At 41.7% G+C, this 12,861-nt stretch overlaps 1 protein-coding gene across 19 annotated transcripts in view; it reads left to right on the plus strand.

Moving 5' to 3' along the window:
- The window catches only part of LOC123517573 (calcium-dependent secretion activator-like), a 1,686,808-nt gene that overhangs the window by 745,933 nt on the left and 928,014 nt on the right, over positions 1 to 12,861 (plus strand). The window lies entirely within an intron of this gene.

Genomic DNA, 12,861 nt, shown 5'->3' on the forward strand with positions numbered 1-12,861 from the left:
TATCTGTCTCCAGCTTTTAAGGAGTTTGCATCAGCTAACAACATTGCCAACCGATTCTTAGTGATAGTTGACAATGCTCCCAGCCACCCAAGGACAGAGAATATCAAGGTGATGTTCCTCCCCCCAAACACCACAGCTCTGATCCAACCGGTGGATCAGACAGTCATCAAAATATTTAAAACCTACTACCTGTGGCAAACCAGTGGTAGCACTGATAATGGGCACAGATGGGCCTGGCAAGCCCACTATCAGAGAATGGTGGAAGTCGTATAACATCAAGCACCCCTTAGACAACATCAAGTCATCTTGGAACGAAGTGAAGACGTCTACCATGAACTTGGCGTGGAAGAAAGTATGGCCAGAATGCATGCATGACTTCCCAGGCTTTGCTGAAGTGCAATCAGAAATAACATTGTAAATCTGTTCCATAGGGCTGGCTTCAATGAAGTTGATGATGATGATTTTCAAGATCATTTGGAAAGCCATGCTGAACCTCTCTCAAATGATGAACTTATAGAGCTAGACAAGGCATTACAGGAGGCAGAAAAAAAGGGAGACGAGGAAGAAGAACCTGTGCATGGTCTGGACATCAAAACACTTAGAGAATGTCTCGGTGGTATCAAAAAAGCCCTGGAAACCCTGAAGAAATGTGACCCAAATCCTGTCAGGAGTAGCAAAGTGGCTCATGACATAGAGAAAAGTGTCAAGATTATCAAGAAATCTATGATGAAAAAATAAGAAATGCCAAACAGTCCTCCATCTGCTCATTCTTTAAGTCAGTCAGACCTGCCGTCCCTGTCACATTTGCTGACCCTGCTACAGCTGGCCCTTCCACATCCACTGCCGACGGTTCTACAGCTGGCCCTTCCTCCATATCCTCTTTCTTCAAACCAGCCATACACACTGACCCTGCTACAGCTGGCCCTTCAACATCTGCTTCTGATAGTGCAGACGACGACGTGTTTGAGGGTTTTGAGCCTCCTGCCTCACCCTCATCCTTGTCTGCCCACTCAGCGGAAGATAAGTAAGGGCTGAAATCCCTACTGTCCCTTAGCCTCAGGAGGGACATCATCTTATTGAATACGTGGCGAGTGAAAGGTAAATAAAAACATTTTCTTTTTATTTCTTTTGCGCAGTACTTTACCTTTTTTTATATGACTATTTTCATGTACAGTAAGTCCTCGTTATACGGTACATATGCGTTCCTGAAAACCTTCCCACAAATTGAAATTACTGTATACCGAATTCATTATAACATGTAATAATAGGGAATGCGTTCCAGCACATCAAAAGTCATCCCTACAGAAATGAAAATACATGAAAATAGTCATAAAAAAACATGTAAAGTACTGCAGAAAAGAAATAACAAAAAATGTTTTTATTTGTCTTTCACTCGCTATGTATTCTATAAGATGATCTCTCTCCCGAGGCTAAGGGATGGTAGGGATTTCAGCCCTTACTCATCTTCTGCTGAATGGGCAGACGAGGATAAGATGTCGTCATCTACACTGTCGGAAGCATTTGTGGAAGGGCCAGCTGTAGCAGGGTCGGCACGTTTCACTGGTTTGAAGAAAGAGAATATGGAGGAAAGACCAGCTGTAGAACCATCGGCAGCAAATGTGAAAGGGCCAGCTGTAGCAGGGTCAGCAGGTGTGACAGGGACCGTATGTCTGACTGGCTTGAAGAACGAGTAGATGGAAGACTGTTTGTTTTTCTTGTTTTTTCATCATAGATTTCTTGATAAATCTTGACACTTTTCTCTACGTCATGAGCCACTTTGCTACTCCTGGCAGGATTTGGGTCACGCTCTTTCAGGATTTCCAGAGCTTTTTCAATACCACCGAGATATTCTCTTAAGAGTTTTGATGTCCAGGCCACGCACAGGTTCTTCTTCCTCGTCTCCCTCTTTTTCTGCCTCCTGTGATGCCTTGTCTAGCTTTGTAAGTTCATCATTTGAGAGAGGTTCAGCATGGCTTTCCAAAAGATCTTGAACATCATCATCATCAACTTCATCAAAGCCAGCCCTATGGCACATTTACTATGTCGTTTCTGATCGCACCGGTGTCGTCTTCAGCGAAGCCTGGGAAGTCATGCGTGCATTCTGGGCCATACTTTATTCCACGCCAAGTTCATGGTAGACATCTTCACTTCATCCCAAGATGACTTGATGTTATCTAAGGCATGCTTGATGTTATACAACTTCCACCATTCTCTGATAGTGGGCTTGCCAGGCCCATCTGTGTCCTTTATTAGTTGCTGCATGGTTTGCCACTGGTAGTAGGTTTTAAATGTTTGCCATAATTATTATGAATATATTTGTGCTTACAACAGACCCTTTAATATTCCATTTATTCATCTAATTACCGTATTTTACGGCTTACAAGACACACTTTTTTTCCTAAGAAAATACCCTGAAAAATACTAATGCGTCTTCCAAGATGAATGTTGTATTGTAAGGCAACACCCAACCTCAAGTCAGCTTGGACACTTGACTGATAGCAACCTGGATTTGTATGTTGAGTCATTACATTATGATGTTAGCTTAAGAACTATTTAATTTAGACTTTTACATTATGTAAACTAAGTACTTAGGTGTTACAAGTATTTCCAATACCATAATCCTTCCTGCAGCCTACTCAGCGTGTGGAGAAAACGGGCTGCTCCCTGGTCTCATAGCAACACGCACATACATGCACACGAACGCACACACATGCCAGGTGCCTTTATACCTTTATTAATAGAACATCCAAATGGCTTACTCGTTCAAGCAAGTGTCAAAACTCCACTTGTGAATTATATTCACATTGATAAAGCCTGTGAAACATGATTGCAAAGTAAAATAAATACGAACTGCAGCACTGACGAGTTCAGTTTCGGCGATTGGACAAGTTATTCCGTAATGTAAACAATATGTCCAAAACATGCCGTCGCTCACCACTAAAACAAGAAGAAGAGATGACTGTTTCACTGTGTATACGTATTTACCTATGGTGTTTTTATTTACATAGTTGTAAATTTGTGGTGAGTGCTCCAGCAAATTTGTAATGAGTGCTGAAACAATAGTGTCTTGCAGACTCCTTGCTTCTTATGTTTTTGTGTTCAGTGGTCGGGTATATGGTGAATGTGTTCTTGTATGAGTGATTTTTTTTTCTTATCATTGTTTTTCTAATATTAGGGTGCATCTTCTAAGATGCAGTGTCTTGCAAGCCATAAAATACGGTAGTACTGCATGTAAGTAATATGTAAAGCAGTTAAAAAAAAGGGGGAGGGGAAAAAATAACAGGCTCTAAGGATGGTCAAGTTAAAGTCAGTACTGTTAGTGGCAGGGAGGTGTGGCGTGGATGACATCATCACCCTGGTTCCCCCGCGCTGGGCCCTCTCGGATGACATGAGCAGATACCGTATCTGAATTTTTCTTATCGTATATCGAATCGAGGGTAGTAATTACCATTTTTTTTAGTAGGATACTTCCTATTTGAAAGCCCACCCATTAGTGAACCATTACCTCGAGTGTAAGCCCTTCGTACACTCAGACCGTGGCCAGGATTCAAATCTGTGCGATTGGAGGACCTTACATCCCCCAAGGCGCACATGGTTCCATTGTACCACAGCGGCCCCCGCCCCACACACACACACAATAAACAATGAGAAATGAGGACTGGTAAGAGACATCATATCAAATTGGAGCACAGTAACTAGTGGTATAAATCTTAAAAGATGTTCTAAGGGTCATGGTGAAAAATGATGTTTCTAGGATTTTGATTGATGGATTTTCGATAGTCAACTGTACATGTATTCCTTTTTGTGGGAGATAGATAACTAAACTGGCGATAGATAACTAAACTTGTGCTTCATTGAACTGGTCTTATTGCTGTGTAACAATGTAGAAGCTACAATGGATCAATTATGAAATAATACTAAATGAATTTACTAAAAACATACTGTGAGAAAAGAATATAGATTTTGAACATGGCTGAGATTAAACCCTATTGTGGCAAATAGAAGAGAAGTTGTTGATCATATTGCAAGTAACCACTGAATTTTTAATATGTTTGCCAGGCACGACCTGAAAAGATAAAAAATAATAATAATAGTAGTAAAATAAGATTGTACTATATGTATTAATGATATGGCTAATTTAGAAGAGGTGTTTACCCTTCACCCTTACTTTTTTTTTTTTTTAAGGAGGTAAGACAAAAGTCTTTGTCAGACTGATAATTATTAATGGTGCAATAATGAATTGCAAATATTCTGTAAGATGTGAAAATACTTGAAACAATGCCAGTAGTTATAATATTGCAGGATAATGTATTGCATCGTAATTTTCCATCAACAAACTAATTCACTTACTGATTTTATGTATGTGTTTGATTTGCTACTTTCTTGATTAATGCAGAATTTTAGTAAAGTGCTATTCAATTTTATTTATTCATTTATTTATATTTTTCAACATGACAATGATTTGGTTTCAGAATTCATTTTGATGTTTTCTTCACGAAAAATCTGTAAGAGATACAGTAGTAGCTGCGGTGGCGAGTGGACGTGTTGTGTGTGCGCTCCGTTTTTGGCTGTGGTTTTTATAGTTAGCGAGTGGTGTTTGTACTTGGTGTCTGTGTATGGTGCTTTTGAGTGTTAGTGAAGTGAAAGTGTGTACTGCAAGTGTTAGATTAGAGTGAAATAGTGGTTAGAATCAGTGTTTGTGAGTTAAAAGTATTTTGGTAGAGCGAGGAGACTAGGCTTGTAACCGTCAAGTTGACCTTGAAAGAGGATTAGTTGACCTCACTTAGGCCCCCCCCCCCACCACCGCGGTTCTTCCCACCCGCCGTCACCAAGTATTTTTATTTGTTTGTGAGTTAACAGATTGTAAATTAGTATGGCGGTAGCTACTGAGGTATATCAGAGTGTGATTGAGTGCGTGAAAGAGAGTGTTGAGATGGGATTGGGAGAGTTTGTTGTGTGTGAGATGTGTGGGCATGACAGGAAGGTCGTTGACTTTTCTGAGTGTATGGTGTGTAGGCTCAAGAGCGAGAATTTAGTTCTTTCTCTTGAGCACCGAGAATTGTGAGAGGAAATGAGAAAGCTAAGTGAGGGGAAAAGTGCGAACGAAGTTCTCATCTTTGAGTTGAAGGAGGAGGTTAAGAGGCTTGGGGAGGCAGTGGAAAAAATTAGGCAGGAGATCAGTGTTAGGCCGAAGGTTGGACCTTCTGAGGGCGACAGGGTGGCTTGGCCCTCTGTCGGGAAGAGCAGAGTGGGGAAGAGGGAGCAGGCGAGCCAGACTGGGAAAGATAGTAGTCAGGATGGGCAGAGATGGCAGGTTGCGAGGGGAAGGAAAGCAGAGGCAGTTAGGGAGGATAGGACTAAACCTGTTGAGTGTGAAAATAGGTTCGGTTTGTTGGAGGAGGAGGGGGAGAGTGAGAGTGAGAGTGAGAGTGGAGTGAATGAAGTGGTTGTGGTGAGTGAAAGGAGAAAGAAGGGGGTAGAGGAGAGGAGGAGGAAGGTTGTGCCTAGCACACCTCAGGTGTGTGTGGTGGGTGACTCTCAGGTTAGGTACTTAGATAGCACTTTCTGTGGGAAAGACAGGGATAGGAGGACGAACGTGTGTATGCCTGGTGCAGGTGTGAAGGCAGGGAGTGAGGAGGTGCAGAAGAGAGTTGGGGGATGGAGAGGAGGGTGTAGTAGTTTTGCACGTAGGTGGGAACGATGTCAGAGCAGGTGGGTCGGAGGAGTTAGTGGCAAGATTTCGGAAATGTTAGGCAAGATAAGGGAGAGTGGTAGGAGGTGTGTAGTGTCAGGAATCTTGCCTCGTGTGTATGTTAGCAGGAATGGTTGTCTAGGGCCATTGGTGTGAATGATCGGGTAAAAGGGATGTGTAAGGATGTGGGTGTCAGCTTTGTGGATGTATGGGATAGGTTCTATGGGCGAAGGATTTGTATGCTAGGGATGGTGTGCATCTGAGTAGGAAGGGTGTGGATGTGCTGAGTGGATGTCTGGAGGGGAGTTGGGATGGAGTGTAGGGGGTGAGGTAGCAAATGCATTCCAGAAGAAAGATGCTAGACATAAATTAGATAGGATAAACAGAGATAGTGAAAAGATTAGGAAAGATTTCCAGGTGCAAATAGGAGAGAATAAGATTAGGATTCCAAATAAGGAGACAGCATCTAGGAAGGTAGCAGGACTTAAATGTTTTTATGTAAATGCCAGGAGTCTTAGGAACAAGAAGGACGAGTTATCTAGTTATATAGTTGAGGAGGACTTAGATGTTGTATGTGTCACAGAGGCATGGGTAAATGAGGAAAAGTTTAGGGAAAATAGGAAAGAATATGAAGTAGATGGATACATTATGTATTTACACCAGAGAATTGGTAGGATAGGTGGAGGAGTAGTTATTTATGTAAAAAAATCCTTCATTTCCAGTCAGGTTAATGGTATTAAGGTAGATAACAGAGTAGAGTCCTTATGGCTGGATGTTAGAGTAAACAAAAGTAAGGTTATTAGAGTAGGAGCTTTTATAGACCACCTAACCAGTCAGCAGATGTAGACAACCTTATGGTAGATGAGATAAATAGGGGTGTACTAGTCAGACAATTATCTTAGGGATTTTAATCTTAAGTCAGTAAACTGGGAGAGGATGGTAGGAGATGCTAGTGAAAATAAGTTTATGGAAAGTTTTCAGGATAACTATTTAGTGCAGATGGTAGATAAACCTACTAGGGGGAGGAAGGTTTTAGACATAGTACTAACAAATATTGAGCATTGTTTAAAGGAAGTTGAGGTAGGAGAGACTTTAGCAAACAGTGACCATCATATAATTAGATTTATCATTAATTCCAGTAGGGATAATATAGTGAATAAGACTAGAGTCCCAAACTATCAGAAAGGCAATTATGGTAGGTTACGTCAGTTATTAGGAGAGGTAAACTGGGAAGATAGTTTTGGAAATAAAACTGCACAGGAGATGTGGGATATTTTAAGGTTGTAGTAAAGGGTATAGTGATGCAGTGTATCCCTTACAAAGATATAAGGCAGAGAAACAGGAAGCCATTATGGTGGACTCATGAGATAGGTAGCCAGATCAGAGAGAAGAAGAGGGCATATAGAGAGTTGCAGAAAAGTGGGAAGATGTAGATTTGATTAGGTACAGACAGGTCAGAGATGATTTGAGTAAGGTTATAAAAAAGTAAAAGGCAGGCAGAGATAAAACTAGCTAGAGCTGGGAGTAAAGATCCCAAAAATTATATAGTTATTACAAGGTCAGTGATAAAAGAAATAAGGATAGGATTGGACCACTCAGAAAAGATGGTGTAGTAGTGGATCAAAATGAAGACATAGTAGAATTATTGAATGAACAATTTTCTTCAGTATTTACTAGGAAAGAATAGGAAATCCTGTTACAAACAGTGTGACGAGTAGTTTAAGAGATTTAGAAAATATTGATATAAAACCGGAAATTATTAGGAAATTTATTCTTGAACTTGACGATAGGAAAGCTAGTGGTCCTGATGAGCTACATGCCAGAGTACTTAGGGAGGGTGTAGACAGTATTTCTGAAGCACTTAAGTTAATCTTTGAAAGATCACTTAGGTTTGCTGAGATACCTCAGGACTGGAAGTTAGCTAATGTTACTCCAATATTTAGAAAAGGTAGGAAGGATGATGCAAATAATTACAGACCGATCAGTTTAACTAGTATAGTATGGAAGATACTAGAGAAAATCATTAAGGGTAGTATTTGGGAGCATTTAACCCTTAACTTCCGGGGATTAAAATATTTTTTCCTGTCTAATGACGGGGAAAAATGGTACACCTAAAAATTGTCAGAACACAGTTTGAATACTGATAATTATTTTCTCTGTGTTATTCTGAATACAATGATGTACTTTCCAGCTCGATATGACGTCTGAGAGTTTAGTTATTGCCTTATCAAAGTTTCCTCCTCCGGGCGCAGTGTGACCAGTCAAGAGGAAACAGGAGGAGGTTCTCTCTCTCTCTCTCTCTTCTCTCTCTCTCTCTCTCTCTCTCTCTCTCTCTCTCTCTCTCTCTCTCTCTCTCTCTCTCTCTCTCTCTCTCTCTCTCTCTCTCTCTCTCTCTCTCTCTCTCTCTCTCTCTCTCTCTCTCTCTCTCTGACAAGTGTTGATGTGTGTAGGCCCGCGTGTGTGACTCAGATGAGTTACCTCAAAGCTTTTCTCGAATGACTCATAAGAAGCGTGACGGCTATGAACGTCAGGAGTTCATTTCTTGTGATGTTTTCCACTCTTTCTCGTGAGAGCTATGGGGCACATCATCATCATCTGCTGTTTCTTCATCATGAAAAGTGTTGCTCTCACTCACTATATGGTCCAAGAAAGCATCACTGAGAAACGCCATGAAATAGTCACAATTGTGTTGCACAGGAGGGAATTCAGCTGTTATGCCAGGAGACACAGATAAATCAGGCATAACTGGGAAAAAATCATCATTGAATTCCCTCCATTGAAAGACAGGTCGGGGTCTCGCGCCACCTCTGCCACGCCCCCTTGATCGTCTCCCAGAAGCGAGGAGCAGCATGCCTCGTCTCCTAGAAACACTCTGTGTCCTTGACACATTATCTGGAGTCTGTTCTTCATCATTATTGCCTTCACTGTCACTTATACTGTGTAAGAGTCTCTGTCTCTCTGTCTGTTCTCCTGAGAAAGCAGGTGAATGATGCTCTACATCCGTGTCCTCACTACTAGTCTCTTCACTTTCCCCAGTTTCTTCTTCTATATATTCACTGTCACTTTCTTCTAGCTCAGAACCACTGCTAAGTAAAGGGTTCTGCCTTGCTCCATGGTGATTTACAATCTGACCCGATCCTTCGCTGTTATCACTGACCTTTCTACCCAGCGTCACGGAGTTGCCAAGTGTCGCCCATAAAACGGGAAAACAGTTCAGTTACCTCTAAAATTAGGAGCTCTTGTGGAAACACTTGTGTGGTAAAGATGCCAGATACTTCTACTCACCATCCGCCTCAAGAGAGGCGAGAGACTTAAAATTACGCCGGAAAAATCTTGATTACTGGGAGAATCCCGTCACTTGGACGTTCTGGCCTTAAGCGTTATATATGACCGCCGGAAGTTAAGGGTTAAATGAGAATAGATTAATTAGAGATACCCAACATGGCTTTAGATCAGGGAGGTCCTGTCTTACAAATTTGCTCGATATCTTAGAATATATTACCAAGGAGTTAGATGATGGAAATAGCATAGATGTTATATATCTGGATTTTAGCAAGGTGTTTGATAAGGTACCGCATAGGAGGCTAGTGTACAAATTGAGACTACATGGGATAGGGGGTAGGTTAATTGATTGGATTAGTGAATGGCTTTCTGATAGGAAACAGAGAGTAGTATTAAATGGGGCAAGGAAGTGGTTAGTGGGGTACCCCAAGGATCAGTGCTAGGACCTCTTCTTTTCTTGGTGTACATTAACAATTTAGATATAGGAATTAGTAGCAAAGTATCAAAGTTTGCAGATGATACTAAGATAGCATGTGCAGTACAGGGTGAAAAGGACAATTACAGAATACAATGAGACCTGGACAGGCTGATAGCATGGGCAGACAGGTGGCAGATGGAGTTTAATTCTAAAAGTGTCAGGTTATGCATTTAGGTAAAGACAACACAAACTTTAGCTATGAGATGGAGGGATGTTGGCTAGAGGCAGTAGAGGAAGGAAAGGATTTAGGAGTAGTGATAGACAGGACTATGAAATTTTCAAAGCAATGTTTAGAAGCAAGAAATAGGGCAAATAGGATCCTGGGTTTTATAAATAGAAATGTTAGTTATAAAAGTAAGGAAGTGGTGCGTAGCTTATATAATTCCTATGTTAGGCCCCATTTAGAGTATTGCATACAGGCCTGGTCACCCCACTATAGGCAGGATATCAACATGTTAGAAGCAGTTCAGAGAAGAGCAACTAGGATGATACCAGCATTAAAGCGCCTGGAGTATAGAGATAGATTAAAGGAATTAAACATGTTTTCATTTGAGAGGAGATGTATAAGAGGATATGATAGAGTTATTTAAAATGTTCTCAGATACAAACTACATAGATGTGAGATCTTTCTTTACCTTAGAGGAGGAAATAGGACTAGAAATCATGGCAGGAAGATTAGAAAGCACTTACCACTGGGCAACAATTTTTACAATTTTTTTTTGAATGTTGTCTAGATTTCTACAACTGATTTAGGGTATTTTTGCACTGCTGAATCAGGAAATGGCATCCGTTTCTCTCCATCAGGTCAGGTTTTTGTGCTAAGCTGATTTGAAAAAAATATGATCTTGAGATAAAATCGATTACACTATTGTGGCATTATCAGCTGATTTTTGTCAAGACATATCATCCTAATTATGTTTTTAAGAGAAAAAAAATGTTTTTCCAACAACATATATTGATTACCTGATAGAAACATCGATTACTGTAAACTGAATGGTGGGCATTGATAAAGGTAAGTACACGTAAATTGCATGTTGCTTCACCATTTTTCAAACTTCAGGGCTTGAACTTCCGTTTCTTCGAACTCCTGGAATGCTCAGCGGCAGGGAGGTCTCTCTTCAGAGTCCAGCAGTAGTCAGCCATCATGACTGCGTCCCAGCGACCCTGATACCTGGTCTCCATCTCTTTCATGTCCTGATGGAATCTCTCCCCCCTGCTCGTCACTCATTGAACCCAGGTTCTCAGGAAACCGGTCCATATGTGAAAATAGGTAGTGCATCTTGACGCTCATGTTGCAGCCCAGGTTTCTGAAAGCAGTCAGCATGTTGTTGACAAGTTCTGCGTAGTTTCTGGCCTTATTGTTGCCAAGAAAGTTCTTCACTACCAGAACAAATGCCTTCCACGCTTCCAGTTCCACTTCGTTCATTGAGTTTTCGAACTCTGGATCTCTGATGAGCTGACGGATCTGAGGACCGTCAAATATGCCAGCTTTCAACTTCTCCATGGTCAATCCTGGAAAAGCCTGGCACAAGTAAGTGAAGCAGTCACCATCCTTGTCCAGAGCCTTGGTAAACTGCTTGATTAAGCCGAGCTTGATGTGCAGCGGTGGGAAGAGTATTCTGTCTCTGTCCACCAGAGGATCGTTGATGACGTTACTTTCTTTGCAAGGCACCAATTCCTCCCGCACAGGCCAGTCCTTTTTCGTGTAATGCTGAGCACGGTCCCTACTATCCCACATGCACAGAAAACATGGGTACTTGGTGAAGCCAGACTGTTGTCCCAACAAAAAGTTCACCATCTTCAGGTCAACACAAATAAACCACTTATGCTGATCATAACCAATTTTCTCCAGCACATACTTCACCGCTTCATACTTCTCCTTCAGTGTAGTCGAGTGAGCCAGGGGTATAGAGGCAAATTGGTTGCCGTTGTGTAGCAAAACACATTTCAGTGATCGCTTGCTGCTGTCAATGAACAGTCTCCAATCTTTGGGTTCGTACTGTGGCACTCCAAGCTTGAGAAGTAACTGTGCAATATCTGCACAGTACACCAAGTCCTTGTCCTCAGAGAAAAAACGAAGGTACTCTTGATGCCTATTGCGGAAGAAGCTGATGCGAGCACTGTCAGAGAGGAGGTTTTTCTCCTTCAATCTGGATGCCAACAGTTCGGCAGAATCCTTTGACAAGCTGAGGTCGCGAACTAGATCATTCAACTCCTTTTGGGAAAATGGATGTGGAGCATCGTCTTCAAGAACCACTTCTTCTTCTTCTTCATGACCTTCAACACTGGATGCATCTTCGTCACTAATGTCAGAAAGTTCTCCGAAGATAGGCACTGGAATTTCATCACAATGAGCTACAGGACGACGTGCTGATTGAAGATCAGGATACTTGAGGCTGCCCCGGTTCTTTCTGTTGATCCCAGTCACATCAACAGCGCAGAAGTAGCAGTCAGTGACATGGTTTGTCGGCTCCCTCCAAACCATGGGAATTCCAAAGTTCAGACTCCTCTTGCTATTGGTCCACCCACGTAGAGTCTCGGTGCATGCCTTGCACACCATGTGTGGCGCCCAAGCTTTATCCTGGTCACCAAGTTTAATACCAAAATAAGCATGGTAAGCACGCCTTACGAAACTTGTGACTGGCTTCCTATTAAGAGCAATGGTGTATTCTCCACATATGTAGCAGAAGACGTCGGGCTTATTTCGGCACGATCTTCTGGCCGAAGCCATATCATTCACCTGCAAAACAAAAATAGGTACAAATTAGTCATAAGTTAGCGCACGAAGGTATTGCACATTCTTCAGAGTTCGTTATTTCAAGAAATACAACTTTTTTTGTATCACATTATCACAAAATTACAACCAGTGGCTTCACATTTAGTTGCCACTTCCACTGTACACAACCACCGCAGCCCACCGCGTTCCGTATTTGGCACCATCAGCACGACAACGCAAACATTTCGCAACACACATGAAGCGAAAACACCCGTACATGCGCGGGTGGAGTTTCCTATACACTTCGTGGGGCGGCTGCCCCATTAACTTAGTTTTGATCCACCAACTTTATACTTTGCCGCACCAATTTTTTTGGAAGATTTCGAGGTTTTATGACTTCAAACTGATCCCTTTTCGACATAATCACCCAGAACTATCTGACCTGAATACTTCTTGTCATTAAAATAATCATATCCAATCAAAACAATTATTCGACATGGCATTTTACCCCCACCAACTTCTTCTAAAATGCTCCACACATGCGTACATGTGAACAAAAACGAAGAAAACGACATGTGGCCATTGCTTAAAAACTTGACCTGATTGAGCAAAACCAATGTGAAATAACCATAAAGATTTTTGGATTCAGCGCATCAGATTCCTTCTAAATCACCTGAATAAACGCAGACAACA

Source organism: Portunus trituberculatus, chromosome 42 (genome assembly GCF_017591435.1).
Source record: "Portunus trituberculatus isolate SZX2019 chromosome 42, ASM1759143v1, whole genome shotgun sequence".
Classification (NCBI taxonomy): domain Eukaryota; kingdom Metazoa; phylum Arthropoda; class Malacostraca; order Decapoda; family Portunidae; genus Portunus; species Portunus trituberculatus.